Below are 14,865 nucleotides of genomic sequence, written 5' to 3'. Positions count from 1 at the left end.
GGCCCAGTCCCAAATCACCCTCATGTACCACCCCAATGCATTTGATACGTTGCCATTCCAAATCCCACAGACCCTTAACTAACGCTCGCCCCTCTTTACTCCACCACAGGGTCCGATACCAACGACGAGCTGCAGGACACCCCTACCAGCACGCCTGCAAAGAGGGCCAGGACCAACGTCCCAAGAGCCTCCACCTCAGGTGCAAGGATCAAGACACGGCAGCAGCAGGAATCAAGTGCCAGCACACTGGAGGGGACTGCAACAGGCACCCCAGCAGCCAGCAAGTCCACAACCCCAGCACCACAGGTCCCCCCAAAGAACGTATCTGATGGCACTGCCTCTGGTGGTAGCAGCACCATAGGTGACACAGCTGTCATGCCAGCATGCTCCGACACGGAAAACAGTGCTGGCGACGTAGGTACCATCCATGACCTTTCCCAATCCCCCTGCATGTCCCATCCCCTACACCATGACGAAACCACGCAGGGGCACCCTGAAGACGACGACTGGCCAACCCCCACAAGTCCTGTGCCAAGCCAACATGTGTTGAGCAGCCCCCCTGTCACACCACCGCAAATGTCCATGGCCCAGCAGAGGCAACAGTCCCTCGACCTGCTGATCGAGCAACAGCAGGAAGTGTCCACGCTACTCAAGGACCATGCAAATGAATGCGGGGGTTCCAGGGCAGCCATGGAAACATCCACCGAGACACTCAGGGCACAAATAGAGAAAAGTAGTGAGAGCCTCAGGGGAGAAATGGAGAGAAGCACCGAGAGCCTGAGAGCACAAATGGAGAGAAGCACCGAGAGCCTGAGAGCACAAATGGAGAAAAGCACCGAGAGCCTGAGGGGGGAACTGAATGCGACGTCCAAAGACGTTTGTGCTGAACTTGCTGCTGTGCGCCGTGTGCTCTCGGAGCTCTCACAAACCCTCAGAGACATGCATGGACGCGAGCAGGCAGAGACGTCATCCGTGGCAAGTTCCGTCCAGGGCAGCCCCCAACGCAGATCTGGCAGGAACCTGCGCTCCACGGGCAGGGGTGCCCCTGATACCCGTAGAGGGGGCTTGCAATAGCGTCTACCCACGGGCAGCATGCATATTTGGACACTGGTGTTGGGGGGGGAGGAAGTAGGGTGGAGGGGGTGTGTTGGGCTTCACTGGGTGGCGGGTCCATAGGGTGTATAAATCAAATCACATTAACAATACAGCACTTCATTATCATCCAATGACATGTGTGGACATTGATATTTGCGTACGAGGCCTTCATAGGCGTACAGTCCACTATGTGCCTGTACTACACACACACAGTGCCACAGGTCCCCTTTCCGTGTAATAGGCACCATGCGTGGTTGCTAGAAGCATGCATCTATGATGCTCTGTCGGATTGCACGTGCATCCTGTGCCTCATGGACTCCTTGGGGTACCTCCACATCCCCACCCTCATCATCATCATCTTCAGGTGCATGCAGTACAGCGTCAGGGGGCATGGGCACATTCCTACGTATGCACATGTTGTGCAGCATGACACATGCCATGACCATCTTAGAAACCCTCTCATGGCTGTACATGAGTGCCCCGCCAGACCTGCTGAGGCTGCGGAAACGAGCCTTCAGTAGGCCGAATGCCTGTTCAATGACCACACGGGTACGTGAGTGGGCATGGTTGTAGTCCTCCTCATGCTGGTTCTGTGGGTTCCGGATTGGTGTAAGGAGCCATCTCTTCAGTGGATACCCGGCATCACCTGTATGGGACGAATAAAGGGTGTCAGTGGAATGATAGTGCTAAGTAGCCCCCCCCCCCTCCTGCAAGGTCATTGACGCATCAAATGGGCCACGATGTCATGCATGGAATGAGACTCACCGAGTAGCCAGGATCTGTGCCCTGCGTGTCGCTCCATGTAGCGTGGTATTCTTGTGTTCCTCAGGACCATAGAATCATGGGTAGATCCTGGAAATCTGGCACAACAATGCGTAAAGATCTTGTTGGAGTCACACACCATTTGCACATTGATTGAATGAAATTGTTTCCGGTTGCGGTACTGGACCTCCATGGCATGTGGGACAACCAATTCAACATGGGTGCAGTCGATGGCACCAATGCAACCCGGGATGCCGCCAAGTGCATGGAATCCCACCTTTGCGTTGGTAATCTCCTGGTACGTGCGTGGTAGTGTGATGTGGTCGTCGGCGTGCTTCAGGAGGGCATCGTGCACTTGGAAGAGTGTCCGTGAGAACAGTGGCTGTGAAATGCCATGCAACTGTCCGACTGTGTGCTGGTAGGTGCCTGTGGCCAGGAAGTGGAGTACAGACACCACCTTCAGTAGGGGTGGGATGGCGGTTGGGCTATCTATCATGCTCACGAGGTCAGCATGTGTCATGTCCACAATGGCGATTATGGTGTCCCGGTCCAAACGGTAGAGGGTGTGGATCTGCTCAGCAGTGAGGTTGAACGGATCAGCTCGGAGGCGTGGGATTGCGGGCCGCCTGCGTGGTGGTAGTGGCAGTGCTTGTGGGCCTTGCTGACCCTGCCTTGCCCTCCTCCTCCTCCTTCTCCTCCGTCTCCCCTGTGCGCCCGGTTGTTGTACCTGTTGTTGTTCGTCGTCTTCTTGTAGTTGTAGCACTTGCAGTGCTATCTGGTGCCCCAGGCCCAACATCGCTAGTCCTGCCGGTAGCATTTTGGAGTGGGAGTGGTTGTGGGAGGGGTTTGGGTCTGCTATATATGTGCTGTCGGCCTGTATGGCCTCCACCTGTGCTGATTGAATGAATCTGTGGCAGATGCAATCCCTTCTGGCCGAGCACGTCCCGCACGTAAGGCTGCATTTGGCCGCATGGCATCTTGGGATTGGAATCATGTATCAAATCCCGATGGCAGTGTGATGTACTTTGACTGATTTTCATGCTATGCTCCCATTGTTACACATGCTATGATTGCAGCCGCTTACATACCTGTGAAGAGTCAGTGGTATGTAGGGCTCGATCGATGGCCGACCCTCATGCAGCACAGTATCGTACTTCACCGACGGGCGTGGCGTCCCATTTGTGATTGCAGCCAGTTAGCATTATGACACACAGCCGCACTACATTGATGTGGTTGTGAATGCAAGCGTTCACAGAAGCCTTTTCGACGTAATGTTGCAAGTGAGGAATTCGAAGGCCAGCATTTTTGGTTGCGAAGTAGCGGTGAGGAGACGCCCACAGGTCTGCCTGGAAATGTAACGTTCTATTGTTGAATGTCCTTGGGACAGGGCCCATAACGAGCAAGCAATGAATGACATGAATTGAATGGGATGCGCAATAGCGTAGTGGACGATAAGGCAGGACGTTCCCAAGTCCATCTTGCTTCACAACACTACAGATCCGGCCAGGAGCACAGTGGTTTTTGCAGACTGCATTACGCACAGACGCGATGGAAGTTTCACATATTATGTGAGTGAATGTTCATGCGTTTTCATTGCGGGATGAGGGAATGATGAATGGATGCATGGACAGATGATTCCATTTAGGGTCTGCCATGTACATGTGTTTTTTGATTCAATCCCCTTCCCCTGCGCTATGTGATGCAAGGCTGCCATAGTGGGACTTACGTCTATCTGCCCTTGTCGGATCCTCCCTGTCTCGACGCGCCTTCATACACTTGTGTCTAGGCACGTTACTAATCCCATGTCATGGGTTCTATCTTGACGGACGCATGCACAGTAACCGACGTTGCCAATGGTGTATTAACCTCGATTGGTTTCGTTATGTATCGATACTGATTTAGGGGTGTGTATATTCCTTTGGAGTGGGCTATCATGCATATGGGTGTGGATTTGGTGTGTTGAATGAAGATAGTGATGCATCATGTGTCCTGTAGTGCAATCGGTTAATTTGTGTTTCATTTGGGTGACAGGTATCTCCTGCCCTATTGCAGATGCCATCTGTACGCCACTCCTCCAGATGGATTTTACTCTCGACACCTGCAGCTTCGGGTGAATCAGTGGAGCACCATTACGATCTTATGGGACGATCGCCAATGGGCCACATGCCCTTACGCTGTTCTGGTGGCTAGGTGCAACATTTCGGCCTTTCAGCTGGACTAGTGCCTGCCTCATGGGACGGACCTGCGGTTCTTGCCGCTTCCATGTTGCCTTTTGGAACGTTGATGTTGGCCCTGTGTGCCATGATGGTACAGGGCGTCACACAAGTGGAAGCTGGTCAATTTTTGCAGATGCAGCCCTCGGTGATGATGGATGTTTTGGTGTTATTTTACAAATTGCTGTGAGGCCTTTGTCATTTGGATGTGCATTTAAATTGTATTCCGATATTTGGCGTGTTGCGTTATTCTTTGCAGGTGATGTGGCGATTTTCGATTTGTGGCGGTATGTATTGCGAGATGATCTGCATTGTGTTCCGCCTTCTGAGTTGAGTTGTGTGGTACAGTACTGGCCGCTTTTGCCTACGTAGCACAGTATGGTCACGGATAGGGGCTGCCATTGTGACTGTTTACATGATGTGCTGTTCAGGGGCGGGGGATTGGCTTTTGGCCGACTGGTGCCTGTCAGCCAGGTCGATTGATGGTATGATGGGATGTTCAGAATGTGGCTGGTCACAGGTGCCTGTGTTTGCGTGCGTTTGTTGGAGGGGGACTGGGGTCATGTCCATTGGAATTGCTTCTGTATTCATGCCATCTGTGCCCTGCAGCTCCCATCGGCCCCTCTTGGGATGAGCCTGGCTGCTCAGTCACTCTGCCAACTTGTGTGGTACATGCTTCTGCTGATGGTTGGTTTGTTTACTGGCAAGAGTACAGGGCTGGTGCAATCCCCCTCAGGATGCTGTTTTGGATGTTGCCTTGCGCTGGTGGCAAGCGATGGGGGACTACTGTTGTTTTGTGTCATGTGTTCTTGATTTCCATTTTGATGTCTTGTACCTTCACATGCCTGTGCTGCATCAGTACGGCTATGGTGACATGCCGTACATGGATGCCCACTCACGGGGCGCTTTGAACACCTGCATGCATTTCTACGTTGGCATGCATGGGTGAATTGTAGATTTCACTGGTTGCATGGTGTGAGTACATTGCGCCTGCCAGGAGTTGTGCAATGTGGCCAGGGAGTGGAGTACAGGCACTCAGTGGGCCATTTACGGTTGGTTCACGATGCCGTATTTCTCGCCATGGCGGAATGGTCCATTCCGCCATGCCTGATGGCGTTAGGTACATGTCCGCTAGGGTCGGAATTGGCGTACCGTTGCACCATGGTGGTGTTTGCGGTTTGGCATGGTGCGCGCGCGCGTGCTTAGTGCAGTTAGCGTTGGCGTTCACTACGGTGTCGCTAATGGCTTCGTACTTTGCGGTGACGGGTCATAGTCGCACCGAGCGCTTTTCGATGGCGGTATTGCATTTCCGCCATCGTTTTCCCCTTTCCGCCAGGGTCGTAATGAGGGCCAATGTCTTTAATAGCTCAATTGTTGTTGGTAATGTAAGAGACCCAGTTCTCCTCAGGGATGGGGTTGAAAACCAAAGGGCTGTCACCTTCCAAGTACTTTCTGTGATTATGGCAGAATTTATACCAAGGCAAAAACCAATCTCCAATTGGCATTATTCAGACTTTTTTATGGTGAAGCATCCAATTTTGATGTTGCTTTCTTAACTTTGCAAGGCTTTTCAGCTTGTCTGCTAATGCCATCCGGTGACGTTTGTGAACTGCTTTCATTTTCCTGCATAGTTGTCACAGAGGCCCATTCCCTTCTCTTTCCGGTAGGCTATATGTCGAGACACTTGAATGGAAGCAATTGGGCCATTCATTCGCTTGCTGAGATTCCACTGTATCCAATAATGCAGTGTCAGGATATGCACTTTGCACTAAATGTGTGTTGAATTTACTCACATTCCGAGCGTTCCAAATCAGCCCATTTCCCTGCGAGGGCACATCTATATTAGTCACAGACTTACATTTTATCCTCGCAGAATCGCAATCTATCATCCAGGTTAGCCTTGCGTGGTCACTCTGATCATTGTACGATACTCTTCTTATTAAAGGATTGGAGAAAATGTAATCTAAATGTGAACAGGCTTTCCCATTGCACCAAGTGGATATTTCACTATTACTTTCTGAATCAACCATCTCCATGCAGCTCAAATCAAAAGAAGCCAGGAATTCTACCCATTCCCTGGTCAGACATCGCAAACTACCAAAAACGTAACGATTATTCCCGGAAGTACGTCTTTAGAAGATTTTTCATTTATCTCATATTCATTAACTCATCTTATGAGGTCACATCGTTAAAATCTCCCTTTATGATTGTATTATTTACTTTGGAAACAGAATGCTGCGTTTTTATAATAACCTTATGTCGTGATATACAAAGTGCCAATTTGCCAATTAGGGCTTTAGATGACAGCATTAGCCGCTGAAAGCCAATAGTTTATTTAAAGTATGTGCTAAATGCTGAAAGTAATGCTGAAAGTAATGTGTGATAGCGCCTCCATTACGCTTTAGGGAGCTACGAGGAATATGCAGGCCTAGTACGGGTGGCAAGTCACATTATGCATTGTGCATAGACAGGCAGGGCGGAGGCCCCAGTTCCGTAGCTAATAGAGACATTATTGTAGGGTTTGGAGCATTATAGCACCTATATAGCGCTTAGATCTTTGAAGCGCTATAGGCACTAAGCTATGAGTGCATGCCTTTTCGAGTTTGCTCACATGGGGTTAATTCATCTCGGCTTCTGTTAGAATATTCTGCCTTTCTAACTGTAGCCCTGCATGGCTTCGTAAACAAATCCTGTTTCCCTGAGAAGGCCTGGTACGGCCTTGTCCACACGCTGATAAGGACATTTCAGTGCTTTCGTGGAGAGGGCTCCAAGGGAGGGGTAGGAGCGAGCAGGGAGCATCTCAGAGAGAGTTGGGTTTTTCCATGAGCAAGCCTATATTTTGCACAGGGAAAGTTCTGGAACTGTGCATCATGTTGATTGACGGCACGAGAGCACAAAAGGTGCACTCACCCAGAACTGGGCGGGAGATCGATCCGTGGACTTGGTTCGAGCAAGATCGAGTGTCCGGAACTTGATGCTCTGTCGGCACCCTGCAGCGCTGTCATCTGAGCGGGGCTGGCAACAGCTAGCTTATGAGGGCTAGGGTCTCCCAGCGCTGATGTAAGGGTGTAAGACTGTGTTTCTCTATGTTTCTCTAAGTTCCATGTTTCTCTATATTTTGTGTTTGCTCTAATGATCTTTGTAATCTTCACTAATACTTGAATTCCAAAGTGTTGCTAAATTCACTGTTTATGCTTTTTTGTCTAATAAATGCTAGACATTTTGAATGTGTCATTTGTCACTAGCATGAGTTCACTGCTCAGCACGATAGAACCTGTATTCTGGGCTGAATTGGGTAATTTATGGTAGAAGATTTTCCCCTTGTCAAGACATTTGGTGGCAGTGGTGGGATCGTGCAGAGCAGTGCCTTGCTATGAAATGACAAATTGTGTGATAGAGTGCAGATTGAGGAGCAAGCTGTCGCATTTCCTTGGTTGTCTCACTGCAGCTCTGAGACACCCAATAGACAGCACTTTTGTGTCAGCTTGCCGCGGCCGATAGCTTGTGTGGTTAAGACTTTCCCCTTCAGTAAATCAGTCTTGTCTGACTTACTGCTTGGGAACGAAGCCAGGGAGCAGAAGGCGATGAACAAGCGGGAAATGGCTAGGTTCAAAGCGCTCCGATGAATGGTGAAGAAAGATTTATGTTCAATCAGGAAATCATTTTTTCATGCGGTTTCCCTTGACAAAGTTGTAATTTGGATTGCAAAGTGAGACGAAAGTTCTTGCTCTATTTTGGCATGAGGGCAGAGAAAGGAAAAAAAGTTGCAAGGATTTGATACGCAAATTGTGAATAGTGATTTAAATATTGAGATCCAGCCCCAGTGTGCTAGCGAATGGGGGGCTGTAATGTAAGGAGGCAAAGGTGCGGCTTTCTTATAATGTATGTTTTTGAAGTGTTGACATTCCTGAAGATAACGTGGGAATCAGCCGAGTTTAGGAGAAAGAGTAACATCTGTGTTGAAAGCCTAAAGGGTTTGTTTTTTGGCAAATGTAAATTCCATGTGCTGGTGGTGCATTCTGTTTAAGGGAACACACACTAAAATGGCTGCATTGCATTTTTAGCTGTGCCATGCTTACAATGGGTGTAAGACTCACAAATAAAAGTGAGTGAATGGTATTTGGATTTTCGATTTTTGTGTATTGATTTGGAATTGCAGAATGAGTTTATAATGGTTTGGGGGAAAAGACAATTTATATTTTCTAAATTGCCCCTAAATTGCCCCTAGAGTATGTGACTGCTTCCCACGCTATGCCATGGATTTGCTGCTAAAGACAAAGTACTGTTGCTATTAAGTGATGTATGTTTTGGAAATTATAGTGACATGTTGACTGTGATACATGGTGAAAAAAGTTGTTGACAAATTAACAGCCCACAAGCAATACAGAGTGTGGGTTATTCATGCAGGAATCGTGCAGGGAGCTGCACTAAAAATGACACTAAATGCACTATGGTTTGGCACTGTAAAGGAAATAATTGGTTTTAGTTTGGCAATGGTACAACAGAATGAAAAATCTGTGTGTGATAAGACAGCACAAAGATTCAGTGGGTTGCGGGTTCTTTTGAAAGATCGCACATTGCATTGCAGTGAGTTTGTGAAGCCAAACTGCAAAGTCACCAGAAAGAAACAAACAGGCTAAAAGACGCTTTGCAGATTTGCAGAATTACATGGAGTTGAATCTGATGACAAGAAAAAATGCCTCTTTTGAAAATGAGAGTTCGTGTCGGCTTGCTGTGCAGAGCTTGTGGCTTGAAGATAACTTGCACAGAAATTCCTGTTATGGGCTGGCTGCGTAAAAAAGGACTGTGGGAGAATGCTGCGTTCCTGTTCAGTAAAATGGTGTTTACAGAAGCTGGCAGATATGGGAGCTTTTCTGAGTTGCTGAAGCAGCGCTGAAAACAGTTAATCTGAATGAACTGTCTGAAACGAGTGCCTTCCATTGAAGCCGCCCCAGCTTATGAGTTATAGGCAAAGAGACAAGCTTGCCATGTGCCGTATGGCGCTGCCATGTGCACAGGAATGATAAACAATGACATTCCTGCATTCCATCCCCTGTGAGAGACACTGTCAGTGTGAGCAAAGAAAGAGGTGGGGGTGCAAAGCCAGAATGCTGAAACTGAACTGGGGGCAATAATCGCTGTGAGCGAGGAGATGAAAAAGAGCGCAATCTACCTTACATATGCTGATGTACGCATGCTTTCTGACACTGGCATGCAATAACAGAGCTGATCAGAAGCAAAAAATTTGCCCAGTATCAACACTGGAAGAAAAAGAAATGCTGCAAGCAAATGGCAAGCTAGGCGCATCACGCATCTGAACATTTGCGGAAACTGTGCACCTGTGAATGGGCTAAGAAAAGACAGCTGCCCATTTCAAGAGACATTGCTGTGCAAGCTGCATCCCAGTGCCCCATGTGATGTGAACTGAAGTAAAGCGCTGTGCACTGGAGAAGAAATCTCTAGGCGCTTAGAGAAATGAAAATACACAGCTGGCAAAATGCGAGCTACATTGCCAGGCTGGAGTAACTGACAAAGGTGTTCCACATGGAAGCAAAACTGACAAAGGTAGCCGTTTTGCAAGAAACAACATGCAGAACTGAGAATAACATGAACACTGCACATTAGCCATGATCCAGAAGCCTCACGGCTTAGTGCAAGAATAAATGATGTGTCGAAGCAAATAAAGAAACTGACTTAGACTATCGCTCTCAAAGGGGTGGCCCAAGAAATCAGCAGACACCCTTTGGGAAACTGACAAGTGGAAAACCAGAGGCATGAAAGGCACTAGCTGTATGGAGAAAAAAAAACAAAGCTGCTTGTGCAACTGCAGGCGGTATTGGACTGAAGGACTTTACCTATGAAATATGGAGTGATGCCACTTTGAAAAATGGAGTGATGCCAGTAGGGCAACCTAAATCAAGAAACACTGGAAGCAAGTTGGCACCTGGCATTCGTAATCGCTTTGGTGACAAAGAAAAGCATTGATCCATTGAGAAGTGCAACTTGGGTACTTATTATATGGCTTTTGTAAAATCACAGATCAGTCTGAAGTACCATTGACCAACTATGAACGCATTGCAGAAATTAGTTTGTGATTAGGCAGTTACACCCCGTATGGTTGAGTGTAAATAATCCCCCAGTAACACAAAGAAGGGTGACCAATAATTGTGGTAGCAATGATAAAGTGTGTAGTACCTGATGAGACTTCTGAAGGTGGGGGTGGTGTTAAGGGAAGGGGTGGATAACGCTGATATTGTAGTTTTGATGACATCCTAATGTGGATAACACTGATATTGTACTTTTGTGAAATTCTAACATTTCTGTTTGTATTTTGCCTAGGCAAAATAAACCAAGACAGTTGCGTGCCATAATTGGGGTAAACGTGTGCAATTTGCGGGTGACACCGATCAGTCAAGCAGACACATTCTCAGAGAAAGCGGGTCACTGCGAGATGCTATGTGAACTCTGAACGTGCGTGACGCGTGAGGACATTTGTTCTGCAACCTGCGAGAAGAGTCCAACAAAGCAATAACTTTTCCAGAACTGTCACGGTGCAGACTTGGCATATTGTCAAACATTTGATGCTGCACATTCAAATAACTCAGTTGATGATTTTAAATAACCTGGTTGATATGTTTTGACTTTATTGTTTAAAGGACTGTGGCCAATGGGTTGTGGACTGTGACATCATGCACCACAAACCGCTGTGGGAAACAGCACTTGAAAGAAAAAAAAATGGTTTTCAAAAGCATTTTTGAGATGAATCTGAAAAAGCGAAATGTTTTGCTCTTCCAACTGAATTGCTTTAACCAGAGATGCTTTGCCTTTTTTTAAAACTATTACGTTGCACGTAGCCAGGAAAATGGTTTATGAATTGTGTGGGCAGCAGGGTTATGCAAGCAGGAGCGTAATATGTTTTGAGATAAAATGAGTGCGCACACCAAAGTTAGCTGTGCGTAGGTTAAGGTTCTTAATTTGAAGAAATGCTGCCGAATATATGAGCTCTAATTTGAGATGGTAATCTTTGAAACACTGGATACTTTTACAGCCAGCCTTAAGGCGGGTAAAGGAAACCAAGACACGCCATATTTGATTTTATGACACAGTGTGTGACACGGTTTTTGTTAAACCAACCAGTTTCATGTTTCTGTGGGGACGGCTGTCTCCAGCACACTGATGCAAAGAGTCACCTTTTGATTGCAGACATTTAGAGTAATTCATTAGAAAAGCGCTACAAATGAGTATCCACATGGACCTGCTAACGTACTGGTCTGGCACATTGTCGGGCATCTTTTGTCACTGACTCATATGACTGGTGCTTATGAAATCCTAGGCCCAAACGTTTCAGTGAATGGATCCAACAATTTGTTTGATGTTTCATGTTTTTTCTGACCAAAGAACTGCAGCGAGTGTTCTCACCAAGATTTTATGGACTATAACTTGACTAAATGCATTTCATACAATTGTACGATGAAACAGCCACTGCCGGATGGTATTATGGTGTTTGTATCTAAAACTAATATTGTATATGAAGTCACACAAGGTAGAAACTGTGAACATGCTAAATTATCCAGTAGTAAGGCAACATTTAAATTGTAGGCTGGTAATGTACACCTCTATTATTACAGTGATACACTTAGACATAGATTTGTCACGAAGCAATGTGCCATTATTACAACCAAGCTGCTACAAATGGAGTCAATTTCTATGGCCCATCACCAAAGTGCGCGTAGCTATGGAGCTAGATTCATTAATTGCGGGAGCAGCGGGGGGTAACAGGAGCTTTAAACGATTTTGACATAGAAACTGTGCGCAATAAGCTAGCCACTATGGGTTCTGATGCCAGCTCTGCTACAAACCTCTGGCCTAGTGGGGCCCATTGATAAGCCCTACCCTGCGCAACACTGCTACAAGTATTGGCCACCACTGCAGATGGCAAAACTTTAGCTATGAAGACATTTTTTCAACAAGACTGCTAAATACACACGATGCATTTTATGGCAAACATTGTTAAATCAGCAGGGGTTGGCTTTTCGCTCCGAGTGGGGGCAACTATCCTCAACCCACTGGGACACAGAGCTACAGCTACCAGCAAAAATATGGATTAAGCCGCTTGCTTTTGATTTCATGAATAACACATGCCATGCTTTAATGCAAATTAGTAGAATTGTTTTTATTTAGATAACCTGGTGCCCATGGGTTCACCTTGCTCATGAAATTAGATGGTTTTTGGCTGGGTTCTACTAACATGGGGGAAGTGTCTAATCACACAGCCCATAGTCACGTTTGAATCCCCTGGGATCAGGGTGGAGGGGTAGGCCCTTAGAGTGGAAGGATGCCAGGTTTAGAATTGGTAACCATATATAAATGCAATAGTACATTGTAGATTAGACTACACCGGATTGCCTTGATATTTTAACCGCATGCTGCTCTTTATTTGACAATCAGTTATATGATAATTTTTTAGGTCTTTTTTTGTAGGCCAGGTTTTGGCTATAGTAAATGTACCTGTTCAGTTTGTGTACATTTTTGTTTAGGTAGTGTTTTTATTAACCTTGCATGCCACGCTGACTAAACGCTAGAAGATAGTTTGCTTAAACCTCTTGCAAAGCCCCAAGGTTTTTTACTACCTCATTTATCACTGCACTACATACTATGTTGATGGGTATTAGCCAGCATTGTCGCCCACACTTTGAAAAGAGGTGGAATGTTGTGATATACAAAGTGCCGATTTGCCAATCAGGGCTTTAGATGACAGCATTAGCCGCTGAAAGCCAATAGTTTATTCAAAGTATGTGCTAAATTCTGAAAGTAATGTTGAAAGTAATGTGTGATAGCGCCTCCATTACACTTTAGGGAGCTACGAGGAATATGCAGGCCTAGTAGGCGTGGCAGGTCACATTATGCATTGTGCATAGACAGGCAGAGCGGAGGCCTCAGTTCTGTAGCTAATAGAGACATTATTGGAAGGTTTGGAGCATTATAGCACCTATATAGCGCTTAGATCTTTGAAGCGCTATGGGCACTAAGCTATGAGTGCATGCCTTTTAGAGTTTGCTCACATGGGGTTAATTCATCTCGGCTTCTGTTAGAATATTCTGCCTTTCTAGCTGTAGCCCTGCATGGCTCCGTAAACAAATCCTGTTTCCCTGAGAAGGCCTGGTACGGCCTTGCCCACACGCTGTTAAGGACATTCCAGTGCTTTCGCAGAGAGGGCTCCAAGGCAGGGGTAGGAGCGAGCAGGGAGCAGCTCAGAGAGAGTTTGGTTTTTCCATGAGCAAGCCTATATTTTGCACAGGGAAAGTTCTGGAACTGTGTGTCATGTTGATTGACGGCACGAGAGCACAAAAGGTGCACTCACCCAGAACTGGGCGGCAGATCGATCCGTGGACTTGGTTCGAGCAAGATCTAGTGTTCGGAACCTGATGCTCTGTCGGCACCCTGCAACGCTGTCATCTGACCGGGGCTGGTAACAGCTAGCTTATGAGGGCCAGGGTCTCCCAGCTCTGATTGAAGGGGCATAAGACTGTGTTTCTCTATGTTTCTCCAAGTTCTATGTTTCTCTATATTTTGTGTTTGCTGTAATGATTTTTGTAATCTTCTCTAATACTTAAATTCCAAAGTTTTGCTAAATTCACTGTTTATGCTTTTTTGTCTAATAAATGCTAGACATTTTGAAGGTGTCATTTGTCACTAGCATGAGTTCACTGCTCAGCACGATAGAACCTGTATTTTGGGCTGAATTGGGTAATTTATGCTAATAAGGGCTGGTCCCGAGGAAGATTTTCCCCTTTTCAAGACACCTTAACTTTCAATTGGATCGGCATGGTCCGAGTCTTCCCAAGAGGGTCATACAAATGTATTATTAAGACCTTCATTAAAGAGGGGAAATCCCTCCATAACAACACTCAATACAAGGGCGCATGGATCACCCACCATAAAGTCAACCAATTTCAAATACGTCTTGGTCATGATATAGAGTCCCGCCACAGGTCTGCCTCTTTCATGACATATAGCAGCGTGATGGATGATTTTATACCCATCAATCATAGAATCTCTAGTGGCAAAGGTTTCTTGGAACGCAAATATATCTTTGTCCAGAGGTTCTTTCAAACCTAACTTGTTACCTAAAAAAAGAACGATAGCCCCTTGTGTTCCAAGAAATGAGCTTACATTTCCAAGTAGCCGCTAATCACAGTCTCTTCTCCCAACATTACGGGTATCATCCTTCAGTGTGGCCCAACCTTGGTACAGGCAATGCGGTTTTCATTTCGCAAGATAGCAGGATCGACCTCTCTGTGGTATGACCTTGTTTTGTCTAAGTTACTGTGCTTAATTTGGGGTGAATTATTTGTGTTGGCAAGGAAGTCAAATAATGTTTGCGACTAATTATCATATTAAACCCCAGTTTTTGCACCAATTCAAAATTAGTACAAAGTAATTCCCCTACCAGAGCAGAAACAAACTCCAACAACGCCCAATTTTCCAGCCAGTTCCATGTGTTCAATGTTCACAGAGACTATTGATTTTAAGGACGCAATTGTTTCAGGAGACTTTGTAGAAGCCTCGGTTAACAAGTGGACTTTCCTTAGGGAGATTGATTTTCATTAATGTTTTCATTTGCATGCTGGTTGCTTTACCGAGACATGTATGTAATTGGTTAAATGTCTAGTCATCACCTTTTGTGGCCTTGCTAGATTTGTAATTTGCTGGGTGCTCGAGCTCTCTAGGTTACCTGACGTGAGGTGTTAAATCATCTTGCGATGAGGTCTCAATTTCCTTTTCAAAGGATGCT

General features: G+C 46.4%; 1 long non-coding RNA gene across 3 annotated transcripts in view; it reads left to right on the top strand.

Annotated features, from left to right (window-relative positions):
• The window catches only part of LOC138468386 (uncharacterized), a 163,925-nt gene extending 150,180 nt beyond the window's left edge, over positions 1–13,745 (top strand). For all 3 annotated transcript variants that reach the window (XR_011268252.1, XR_011268253.1, XR_011268251.1), the window contains one exon: positions 10,410–13,745. This is a non-coding gene — a long non-coding RNA (uncharacterized lncRNA). The remainder of the gene's footprint in view (positions 1–10,409) is intronic.
• The last annotated feature ends 1,120 nt before the right edge of the window (positions 13,746–14,865 follow it).

The sequence above is a fragment of the Ambystoma mexicanum genome, chromosome 4q (genome assembly GCF_040938575.1).
Source record: "Ambystoma mexicanum isolate Mex_15411 chromosome 4q, UKY_AmexF1_1, whole genome shotgun sequence".
In the NCBI taxonomy this organism is placed as follows: domain Eukaryota; kingdom Metazoa; phylum Chordata; class Amphibia; order Caudata; family Ambystomatidae; genus Ambystoma; species Ambystoma mexicanum.
Note: the sequence above shows the minus strand (reverse complement) of the source record. Positions and strands in the feature narration are given on the sequence as shown.